Below are 12,980 nucleotides of genomic sequence, written 5' to 3' on the forward strand. Positions count from 1 at the left end.
ACTGTTCTCAATGGCGACTAAATGTAAACATCATGTTCTCGTTGTTTTGGGATGAACATAAAATAACAGACCAGTTTCCAGAATGAGATTTTCACTCTGCAACGGAGTGTGCGCTGATATGAAACTTCCTGGCAGATTAAAACTGTGTGCCGGACCGAGACTCGAAATCGGGACCTTTGCCTTTCGCGTGCAAGTGCTCTACCAACTGAGCTACCCAAGCACGACTCACGCCCCGTCCCCACAGCTTTACTTCTGCCAGTATCTCGTCTCCTACCTTCCAAACTTTGCAGAAGCTCTCCTGCGAACCATGCAGTAAAGCTGTGAGGACCGGGCGTGAGTCGTGCTTCGATAGCTCAGATGGTAGAGCACTTGCCCGCGAAAGGCAAAGGTCCCGAGTTCGAGTCTCGGTCGGTGCATACAGTTTTAATCTGCTAGGAAGGTTAACAGACCAGTTGAAGAAATACGAAAATGGACCAACATCTTCCATTAAAAAGAACAATTGCAAAATTTGCGAGTGCAGTAGAAAGGGTGTCAAGAAAAACGATGAAATTTGTGGAGAAACAGGACTTAAATACTACAGTTTACAAGTGGTTCATGCATATGCATACCCAAGGACAAGCAATAAATGGCCCATTTATCTGTGAAAAATCTCTTAAAAGGAACAAGAAGAAAGGGGTTGACACTGATATTAATGCGCCTACCGGCTGGTTTAGGGCTGTGCGTTTCAAATCTATAGATGTGAAATTAGACACACAGGGTCTGAAGGAGCTAAACATTTCAAAGCATCTTTTAAAAAAACATGACTGATAAGAAAGGCTACAAAAAAAAGCGAATGCCTGCAAGGCAGACGAAACTGATTTATACTGGAACAAAATGCCAACAAAATTGTTGCAGATCACCTGATGAGGAAGTCTTTGATTGCTCTGAGACGGCTATTAAGTGGTTAGAATAATAAGAATGTGATGCTGTCCATTTGTCGTCTTTAAAACGTTTGCGATATTTACAGATGAAAAAACAAGAGCTAACGGGGTTTGCACTTGTAAAGTAAAAACAGATTATGGACTTCTTTTCCAAATTGTAGGCTTACTTCTGGCCCTCTAGAATGTCTGAAACTAGGCTATACAGTCAGTTCTGTATGTTATTTCTGCGACCTGTGGCGCAAAACGTATAGTATACACTAATGAGCTAAAAAATTCTGAACACCTACTTAATAGCTTGTTTGTCCGTCTTTGGTTCAAATGGTTCAAATGGCTCTGAGCACTATGGGACTTAACTTCTAAGGTCATCAGTCCCCTAGAACGTAGAACTACTTAAACCTAACTAACCTAAGGACATCACAAACATCCATGCCCGAGGCAGGATTCGAACCTGCGACCGTAGCCGTCGCGCGGTGCCAGACTGTAGCGCCTTTAACCGCTTGGCCACCACGGCCGGCTGTCCGTCTTTGGAACGAAATACATCATTGATACTGCGTATCAGGGATCGGACATGTCCGAAAGAACAGATACCATCTTCATATAGTTAAGGCTAACCGGCCATTGACTTTCTTCTGCGCAGATACACACGCATTGCCCGAACTCTTACGGGACTCGGTAAGATTGTCTGCCGCGAGTAATGAGTGTAATGGGCAGGGGCGCTACGAATGTAGTGTGTGGACATTAAGTCGGTAATGTGGGTCTCACGGGGAGCGTGCAAGGGATAAAACCCTGCAGTCGCACTATCCTCCGTGCCCTCGGTGACTCAGATGGAGAGAGCATCTGCCATGTAAGCAGGAGATCCCGGGTTCGAGTCCCGGTCGGCGCACACATTTTCAACTGTCGCATTTGATGTATATCAACGCCTGTCGGCAGCTTATGGTCTTGATTTAACTATCATTTCGTTTTGCTGGCAGGCTTGGGGAGATATGTGGCAACAGATGTCTGCGTACAGATCGTGTAATTCGCGTAAATAACAGTCCGCTGATTTGCGTACGCGGTGACGGCGCCCGATAACGACCCAGATGGACATCAGGCGAATTTCGTCGGCGTGAGTTCACTATAAGGATCCACAAACCACTGTAGCACGATTCTGGCTCTAAAACACGGACAGTTACACTGCTGAAAGATGACATCGCCGTCCAAGCATGGAGGGAGGCAAGTAGTGCGCAGCTTTCAGCGTGTATTCCATTACTACCGCAGGTTCCATGCAAGCACAGGAGAGTGTCTCCCATAGCGTAATACTGCTCCCACCAGCCTGCATCCGTGTCGCGCTGCACTTTTCGAGCCGCCGTTAACCTCGATGATGGCGTTTGTGGAGACGACCATCGATCTAGTGTAGCAAAAATTGATCTATCCGAAGAGCCGACACGTTTCCATTGATCGATAGTACCGTGCCCACTGCAATCGGAAATGACGATGTCGATGGGTCAACATGTCAACACGTAGGGGTTGTCTGCTGCAGGGGTCCATAGTCAACCATGTACGTTGAACGGCGTGCCTCGAAACTTGTGCGTGCACCAGCATTGTGCTTTTTCTGCAGACACACCGCGGATCACCATCTAACAGAGCGGACAAGACACTAAATCCCACGTTCTGTGAAGAGCCATGGACGTCCAATCATTTAGCATTTAGTGTACGTTTTTTCTACTTCTTTCCGTAGACTAGCACGTGAACGTTCGGCCAGCTTCTCCGTTTTCGAGATTGTCGTTCACAGCCTCTGTGTAGTAATAATGTGCCCTTTATGAGAGTCGCTTATCTCAATGTATTGTCCATACCTTCGCCAGGGTGACCCCTCGTCCGTGTCTGCTCCGCTTACATACCGGGTGATCAAAAAGTCAGTATAAATTTGAAAACTGAATAAACCACGGAATAATGTAGATAGAGAGGTACAAATTGACACACATGCTTGGAATGACATGGGGTTTTATTAGAACCAAAAAGATCCAAAAGTTCAAAAAATGTACGACACATGGCGCTTCATCTGATCAGAACAGCAATAATTAGAATAACAAAGTTAAGACAAAGCAAAGATGACGTTCTTTACAGGGAATGCTCAATATGTCCACCATCATTCCTCAACAATAGCTGTAATCGAGGAATAATGTTGTGAACAGCACTGTAAAGCTGGTCCGGAGGTATGGTGAGGCTTTGGCGTCGGATGTTGTCTTTCAGCATCCCTAGAGATGTCGGTCGATCACGATACCTTTGCGACTTCAGGTAACCCCAAAGTCAATAATTGCACGGGCTGAGGTCTGGGGACCTGGGAGGCCAAGCATGACGAAAGTGGCGGCTGAGCACACGATCATCACCAAACGACGCGCGCAAGAGATCTTTCACGCGTCTAGCAATATGGGGTGGGGCGCCATCCTGCATAAACATCGTACGTTCCAGCAGGTGTTTACCAGCTAGGCTGGGGATGATGTGATTCTGTAACATATCGGCGTACCTCTCACCCGTCACGGTAGCAGTTACAAAACCAGAATCACGCATTTCCTCGAAGAAGAAAAAAAAAAAGACCCGATAACGGTAGATGTCGTAAATCCAAATCATACCATGACTTTTTTCGTCGTGCATTGTAGTTTCCACGACAGTTCTAGGATTTTCGGTAGCCCAAATTCTGCAGTTGTTGGCGTTGACAGACCCTCGGAGCGTGGAATGAGCTTCGTCGGTCCACAACACGTTACTCAACCAATCATCATCTTCCGCTATCTTTTGAAACGCCCACACCTCAAATGCCCTCCGCTTCACTAAATCGCCAGGTAACAGTTCATGATGCCGGTGGATTTTGTACGGATAGCATCGGAGGGTACGCCTAAGTGCCAACCAAACAGCAGTGTATGGAATGCCGGGCCGACGTGCGACAGCACCAGCGCTGACTTCCCCGTGAATAGACGAACCCGCTACAGTCTCCATGTCTTCCTGAACTGTCTCAGCAGCATTACGCCTTGTGCTCGGTCGGTCACTACGGGCTCTATCGTCTAAACAACCTGTGGCTTCGAACTTCGAAACCATTCTCGCCACAGCTGCATTTGTCAACGGACCTTTACCCGTTCGAATCCCCTTCCTATGGCGATTGGATCGTAATGCTGAACTAGTTCATTCCCCATTCTGATAATACAACTTCACTAAAAGCGCCTTTTCAGGTAACGTCAACATGGTGCAACTGCTGGCGCATCTGGTTTCTCTCTCATTACAGCTCCTTTTATACACGATTGTCATGCGCAGTCTCTGACGTTTTGCTGTCCAGCGCCATCTGTCGGACATTTTGTGAACTTTTTTTTGTTCTAATAAAACCCCATGTCATTGCAAGTATATGTGTCAATGCCGGCCGGAGTGGCCGTGCGGTTCTAGGCGCTACAGTCTGGAGCCGAGCGACCGCTATGGTCGCAGGTTCGAAACCTGCCTCGGGCATGGATGCGTGTGATGTCCTTAGGTTAGTTAGGCTTAATTAGTTCTAAGTTCTAGGCGACTGATGACCTCAGAAGTTAAGTCGCATAGTGCTCAGAGCCATTTGAACCCTTTTTTTGTGTCAATTTTTACCTCTCTATCTACATTATTCCGTGATTTATTAAGTTTTCAAATTTATACTGACTTTTTGATCACCCGGTACTTTCGTTGCGGCTTCACGTGCCCGCAACGGCATCAGGCGGCTTCCAACGTCGCCGTGGGCAGTGGTCATAATGTTTGGGCTTATCAGTGTATGTACTTCTTGTGTTACACACTTCTGTGAAGGCTGGTGAAATTTGTTTTCGAAAAATGATCTGACAACCAGAAAATGAGTTTTCCGAACACCCCCGTCCACAGTTTTTTCGGAAAACCGATGCTGTGCTGTAGCTGGGAAGTGCCCTGTGTGTGTGTGTGTGTGTGTGTGTGGACCTGAAGCCAGCAGTGGAGCGTTTCCACGAAGTGCCGACGCTGCGTCTGCCGTATGCCTAGCGGGCAACTCGGTTCAACTGTGCGCCGCCAGGTAGCAGCACCTGCCGCTCCGTTCGCTGTAGGGCAGCGCGGGGCGCGAGAACTTACTTTGGAAAAACGATTACCATGTCAGAATAGTCGGACAGGAAACAAGAACGCGTCGTGAGAGCGATCTAGCTCTCACTAGACGTGGTCGTCTACGCAATGTTGAAGCTCAGTCCAAGGAAAGTGTGTTCGCGTTGTACCGTAACGACCTTGCAGACGACATTTATAGTAACATCAGACTTTTCGCAGATGATGCATCTGTAATGAAGTAAAGAAGCTGCACAAATATTCACTCAGATATTGATAAGATTTCAGGCAGGTGCAAACACTGACAACTAAATTTAATTGTTCAGAAGTGTAAAACTGCACGCTTCACAAACAGCAGATATGTGGTACCCTATGATTACGTTGTCAATGAATCACAGTTAGTATCTGCCAACTCATACAAATACCTGGCTGCAACAGTTTGTGGGGATACGAAATGAAATGATCACATAAGCTCACTTATGGGTAAAGCAGGTAGCAGCCACAATTTTATTGCCGGCCGATATGACAGAGCTGTTCTAGGCGCTTCAGTCTGGAGCCGCGCGACCGCTACGGTCACAGGTTCGAATCCTGCCTCGGGCATGGATGTGTGTGATGTCCTTAGGTTAGCTACGTTTAAGTAGTTCTAAGTCTACGGTATCAAGGTATCAAATAGATTATATAATGGTAAGAGATTTAGGAACCACGTTTTAAATTGTAAGACATTTCCATGGGCAGATGTGGACTCTGACCACAATCTATTGATTATGAACTGTAGATTAAAACTGAAGAAACTGCAAAAAGGTGGGAATTTAAGGAGATAGGGCCTGGGTAAACTGAAAGAACCGGAGGCTGTACAGAGTTTCAAGGAGAGCGTAAGGGAACAATTGACAGGAATGGGGGAAAGAAATACAGTAGAAGAAGAATGGGTAGCTTTGAGGGATGAAGTAGCGAAGGCAGCAGAGGATCAAGTAGGTAAAAAGACGAGGGCTGGTAAAAACCCTTGGGTAACAGAAGAAATATTGAATTTAATTGATGAAAGGAGAAAATATAAAAATGCAGTAAATGAAGCAGGCAAAAAGGAATACAAACGTCTCAAAAATGAGATCGACAGGAAGTGCAAAATGGCTAAGCAGGCATGGCTAGAGGACAAATGTAAGGATGTAGAGGCTTATCTCACTAGGGGTAAGATAGATACTGCCTACAGGAAAATTAAAGAGACCTTTGGAGAAAGGAGAACCACTTGCATGAATATCAAGAGCTTTGATGGTAACCCAGTTCTAAGCAAAGAAGGAAAAGCAGGAAGGTGGAAGGAGTATATAGGGGTCTATACAAGGGCGATGTTCTAGAGGACAATATTATGGAAATGGAAGAGGATGTAGATGAAGATGAAATGGGAGATATGATATTGCGTGAAGAGTTTGACAGAGCACTGAAAGACCTGAGTCGAAGCAAGGCCCCCCGGAGTAGACAACATTCCATTAGAACTACTGACAGCCTTGGGAGAGCCAGTCCTGACAAAACTCTACCATCTGGTGAACAAGATGTATGAGACAGACGAAATACCCTCAGACTTCAAGAAGAATATAATAATTCCAATCCCAAAGAAAGCAGGTGTTGACAGATGTGAAAATTACCGAACTATCAGTTTAATAAGTCACAGCTGCAAAATACGCGAATTCTTTACAGACGAATGGAAAAAACTGATAGAAGCCGACCTCGGGGATGATCAGTTTGGATCCCGTAGAAATGTTGGAACACGTGAGGCAATACTGACCCTACGACTTATCTTAGAAGAAAGATTAAGGAAAGGCAAACCTACGTTTCTAGCATTTGTAGACTTAGAGAAAGCTTTTGACAATGTTGATTGGAATACTCTCTTTCAAATTCTGAAGCTGGCAGGGGTAAAATACAGAGAGCGAAAGGCTATTTACAATTTGTACAGAAAGCAGATGGCAGTTATAAGAGTCGAAGGGAATGAAAGGGCAGCAGTGGTTAGGAAGGGAGTGAGACAGGGTTGTAGCCTATCCCTGATGTTATTCAATCTGTATATTGAGCAAGCAATAAAGGAAACAAAAGAAAAGTTCGGAGTAGGTATTAAAATCCATGGAGAAGAAATAAAACTTTGAGGTTCGAGATGGCATTGTGATTCTGTCAGAGACAGTAAAGCACTTGGAAGAGCAGTTGAACGGAATGGACAGTGTCTTGAAAGGAGGGTATAAGATGAACATCAACACAAGCAAAACGAGGATAATGGAATGTAGTCGAATTAAGTCGGGTGATGCTGAGGGAATTAGATTAGGAAATGAGGCACTTAAAGTAGTAAAGGAGTTTTGCTGTTTGGGGAGCAAAATAACTGATGATGGGCGAAGTAGAGAAGATATAAAATGTAGACTGGCAATGGTAAGGAAAGCGTTTCTGAAGAAGAAAAATTTGTTAACATCGAGTATAGATTTAAGTGCCAGGAAGTCATTTCTGAAAGTATTTGTATGGAGTGTAGCCATGTATGGAAGTGAAACATGGACAATAAATAGTTTGGACAAGAAGAGAATAGAAGCTTTTGAAATGTGGTGCTACAGAGAATGCTGAAGATTAGATGGGTAGATCACATAACTAATGAGGAGGTATTGAATAGAATTGGGGAGAAGAGGAGCTTGTGGCACAACTTGACTAGAAGAAGGGATCGGTTGGTAGGACATGTTCTGAGACATCGAGGGATCACCAATGTAGTATTGGAGGGCAGCGTGGTGGGTAAAAATCGTATAGGGAGACCAAGAGATGAATACACTAAGCAGATTCAGAAGGATGTAGGCTGCAGTAGGTACTGGGAGACGAAGAAACTTGCACAGGATAGAGTAGCATGGAGAGCTGCGTCAAACCAGTCTCAGGACTGAAGACCACAACAACAACAACAAGTCTAGGGGACTGATGACCTCAGATGTTAAGTCCCATAGTGCTCAGAGCGGTTTGAGCCATTTGAACACCATTTTATTGGTAGAACAGAGGGGAAATGCATTCGTCCTGCATAGAATGTTGCTTACAGATCACTCATACGGTCAATTCTGGAATATTGGTGATGATGTTTGGTTTGATTTATGGGTCACTCCAGTCTAGCTACTGGCTAATGATGAGGACAACACAAATACCCACTCCCCGCGCAGAGAAAATCCCCAACCCGGCCGCGAATGGAACTGAGGACCCCGTGATGCAAAGGCAACAACGCTAGCCACTAGAGCATGTGCTGCGGGCTTCTAGGATATTGCTCAAGTGTGTAGGACCCACATAGGACTAACAGACGACGCTTTACATGGGTGGTTGCCGTAATCACCTCGACAATCCGACCACGTGTCCAGGAGCTACCTCAAACTCCCATCTCTCCTGGTGTCTACGTCCCATGTGCTCGCACACAAATCTTGTGATTCCGCGCAGGGAGATACATTATTTTACTGGTCGCATTGCCTTGCTTTGGCATGAAATACAGACACTAAAAAAATACCGACATTGCGCTACTGTATTTCGTGGCAAAGCAAGGCAATGTGACGAGCAAAATAATGTCTCTCCCTGCGCGGGAATCACACGATTTGTGTGCGAACACATGGGATGTAAACACCAGAGAATGGCAGCAAGAATGGTCGTAGTTTTTCTTGACCCGTTAAACAAACTGAACTGGCAGACTCTTGAAGATAGGTGTAAACTATGAAAAGATTATGAAATGCATTTGCAAACTGTGAATACGATTGTACAACAGCTATACCATATAGTAGTAATATATGAAAATTTGTGCTGGGCCAGGACTTGAACTGGAATTTCCCGCTTTACGAGAGCGGTTGCCTTAACTGCCTCGACCATCCGTGTGCACTTCCAGGACTTACCTCAGGCCGGCCGGTGTGGCCGTGCGGTTCTAGGTGCTTCAATCTGGAACCACGTGACCGCTACGGTCGCAGGTTCGAATCCTGCCTCGGGCATGGCTGTGTGTGATGTCCTTAGGTTAGTTAGGTTTAAGTAGTTCTAAGTTCTAGGGGACTGATGACCACAGATGTTCAGTCCCATAGTGCTCAGAGCCATTTTGAACCTGCCTCAGACTTCCACATCTCCTAGTGTCTACGCCCCATGTGCTCGCTCACAAATCGTGTGATTCCCGCTCAGGGAGAGACATTATTTTACTCGTCACATTGTCTTGCTTTGCCACGAAATACAGTAGCGCAATGTCGGTATTTGTTTAGTGTCTCTATGTCATGCCAAAGCGAGGCAATGCGACCAGTAAAATAATGTATCTCCCTGTGCGGGAATCACACGATTTGTGTGCGAGCACATGGGGCGTAGACACCAGGAGAGATGGGAGTTTGAGACAGGTCCTGGGCACGTGGCCGGATTGTCCAGGTGATTACGGCAACCGCTCATGGAAAGCGGGAAATTCCAGTCGAGTCCCCGTCCGGCACAAATTTTCATATGTTACAACTAAATGTTTGTTATAGCTGTAGTACAATCGTATTCGCGGTTTGCGAATGCATTTCAGAGTGTAATACGGCTGTCTATCGTCAACAGTAGAAGAAACATTGCATCAAACAACATAGGTACTGTAAAATACAGTACTGTCCTGTCGCCTTCCTTCTAAGTTTCAAGAACCACCTTTACATGATAACTCTAGAAATATGCAACAGCCTCCTACGTATCGCTTCCATAGGATTAAATTAATTTACGCACAGAGATATTTAAACAATCATTTTCGCGCTCCATATGTGAACGGAACGGGGAAAAGCCCTACTAACTGGTACAGTGGGATGTACTCTCTGCCGTGCACTTCACATTGGTTTGCAAATTATGGATGTAGATGTACATAAACGGTTGAACGTCTACAGCAGTGAAGTGCATGGCATAGGGTACTTCTCATAGTACTACATACTAGGTTGTTTTTTATGTTCTGTTTACCGAGCGAGGTGGCGCAGTGGTTAGCACACTGAACTCGCATTCGGGAGGACGATGGTTCAAACCCGCGTCCAGCTATCCTGATTCATGATTTCCTTGATTTCCCTCATTCGCTTCAGGCAAATTCCGGGATGGTTCCGTTGAAGTGGCACGGCCAACTTCCTTCCCCATTCTTCCTTAATTCGATGTGACTGATGACGTTGTTTAGCCCCTCCCCTGAATTAGCCAACCCTATCAACCACTAATCAACCACTCTGTATATGTCCAATATCACCTTTTAGTCCTATGTGATACGTGTTCCACACATTTGAGTAAGAATGTAGGATGGATCGCACGAGTGTTTCGTAAGCAGTCTCCTTTGCAGATTGAGTGTATTTCCCCACAGTATTCTATCAATGAACCAAAATCTATCGTCTGCTTTTCTTATTCCTGAGACTATCTGATCATTCTGTGTCATTTCTTCACAAATGATTACACCCAAGTATTAGTATAAGTTGACTGATCCCAACTATGACAAACTGATGTTATAGGTAAGAAATACTTTCGGAACTAAAGCCTTTTTACATGAGCGGCGTATTTGTCCAATTCACGTACTCTAGGCAGGTTTACGTGCCTGTTGGGCCCGTACCGTCAGTGTTCAATTGCTGTTCTAAAACTCTGAGTAAATGGGAGACAGTGCATGCACAGACTCACCATCTTTATTTTCACTCGACGATCACAAAAGCCGCGTGGTAGCTGCTGTTGTTTGAATCATGGGAACTCGTGTAGAGGGTCTTTTTTGTGTCCCGCCTGGAAGGCGGCGCGTGGGTCTGCTCCTGAAAACTGAAAGGTTGGCCGAATGAAGGAAGCGAGTAGGAGCAGGTGAGGTAAAAAACGTCGGTACTGCAAGTAAGTTGGTTCAAATGGCTCTGAGCACTATGGAACTCAACTGCTGTGGTCATTAGTCATCTAGAACTTAGAACTACTTAAACCTAACTAACATAAGGACATCACACACATCCATGCCCGAGGCAGGATTCGAACCTGCGACCGTAGCAGTCGCACGGTTCCGGACTGCGCGCCTAGAACCGCGAGACCACCGCGGCCGGCTGCAAGTAAAAGTGGTTTACTGGTGCATGAATATATACAGAGGCATACATAACTCTGTACGGATGAGCACGTAGGTGCAAAGTCTTAGACCCGTCGTAAGTAGTTCAAAGTCTCTATATGAAGCGAAGTGTCCCGGCCGTCTGCTCTTGATCAAATGGGCTGATTCTCGAGCGACGCTCGTAGAGCTCTACAGCGCCGGCTCGAGGGCGCTGTCGTCGGTGTCTGTCGTAGTGCCAACCTAAGAACTTGCACCTACGCCGTGGCATCGTAGCCATCGATACCACAGTCTTCATCGTCATTTCTCGATAAATTTGCTCCATTTATTGTCATAATTGCAAAAGATGGACAGTGGCTTGTAATTTTATAATTATGTTGCACATTATGCCATAGAAACGGGATGGTCAAATAATGCAAAACTAAACATCAGATACCTACTTTTGTTGTCGGCGTGTGAACACAAACGATCATCGGCGACAAGTGGCTCCAGTGCAGAAATAATACACTCACTTAATAACGAAGGCAAGTAGCTGTGCAGCAACATAGCCCACCACGAGTACTCAACTGAGACAAGAAAGGGGCTTTAGTTTCTGAAAAGTCACACTGTGGATATTCTGCTGTATGAGCGATATCCCTAAACCAAATGATTTCTTTAAAATAAGAACCAAACCTTCTTAAGGGCTCTCGAGAACCATTGAAAAGTGGAGTGTAATTAATTACGCTCGTAACAGTTTCCAGTGGAATGTTTTGCAGAAAAAGAGGAGGAGATCGCATGAAACAGGAAGATCAAGATATTTATCTCGCAGATAACATTCTCGTTTCATGACCACCTTTGTTTTCAAACAAATATGTTTTGGATTTGATTCTGATTTGAGCACAGCAAACTCAGTTGTCTTCTTTTGTCAGTCATACGCGTTTTTGGAGTTTCACAACGACCAAATGGTTCCTTTTATTTTTCTGAATGTCGTATATGGATGCCTGACATCTGCCAGTAAAGCTGGCAGTTCGTCATCAGCGATGTTTGTTGTTTCCACGTCGTCATGTTTCTATTAAACTGTAATTGCAAATATGCACTGTGTCTGCGACTACAGGCTACAGATCAGTTTAATGTCCGAAACTTGGTATCTTTCTGAATGTAATTACATTGCTTTTTCGTGTCATCAGTCTTCTGATTGGTTTCATACAGCCCACCGTGAATTCCTTTCCTGTGCCAACCTCTTCATCCCAGAGTAGTAGTGGCAACCAACGTCCTCAGTTATTTGTAGCATACACTCCAATCTTTCATCCCCTACAGTTTTTGCCCTCTACTGCTCCCTCTAGTACCGTGCAAGTTATTCCCTGATGCATTGACCCATGTCCTAGCATCACGTCCCTTCTTCTTGTCAATGTTTTCCATATGTTCCGCTCCTCGTCGATTCTGTGGACAACCTCCTCATTCCTTACCTTATTAGTCCACCCTAATTTCCAACATTCTTCTGTAGCAGCACATCTCAAATGCTTCAGTTTTCTTCTTTTCCGATTTTCCCACTGTTCATGTTACACTACCATCAAATGCTAAGCTACAAACGTTCATTCTTAGAAATTTTTTTCAGAAAATTAATACCAATTTATGATACCAGTAGATTTTTTTGCCCAGGAATGCCCTCTTAGCCCGGGGTAGCTTGCGTTTTATGTCCTCCTTCCTTCGTCTGTCATGCTTTATTTTGCTTCCAAGTCAGCAACACTATACTGTTCATTCAATTAACAGACCATGTAGTTCTTCATCACATTCACTGAGGATAACAATGTCATCAATCAATCTTTCATTGATGTCCTTATACCCTGAATTTTAACCCCACTACTGAAGCTTTCTTTGATTTCCGCCATTACTTTGTAGACATGCACTGCTCAGTCAGAACATTATGACCACCGACCTGCTATCGATGTAAACCCTTCCAGGGGAAAGCAGCGTCACCTGGCGCGGAATGATTGCTCGTCAGACGTATGCGCTTTGCATCTACACTGAAG

General features: G+C 45.1%; 1 protein-coding gene and 1 non-coding gene across 3 annotated transcripts in view; both read left to right on the plus strand.

Moving 5' to 3' along the window:
* The window catches only part of LOC124794862 (Na(+)/H(+) exchanger beta-like), a 677,818-nt gene that overhangs the window by 447,730 nt on the left and 217,108 nt on the right, over positions 1-12,980 (plus strand). The window lies entirely within an intron of this gene.
* On the plus strand, positions 343-416 carry Trnas-cga. The gene has a single exon. It is a non-coding gene; the product is annotated as a tRNA-Ser (tRNA).

This window comes from Schistocerca piceifrons, chromosome 4 (genome assembly GCF_021461385.2).
Source record: "Schistocerca piceifrons isolate TAMUIC-IGC-003096 chromosome 4, iqSchPice1.1, whole genome shotgun sequence".
NCBI lineage: Eukaryota > Metazoa > Arthropoda > Insecta > Orthoptera > Acrididae > Schistocerca > Schistocerca piceifrons.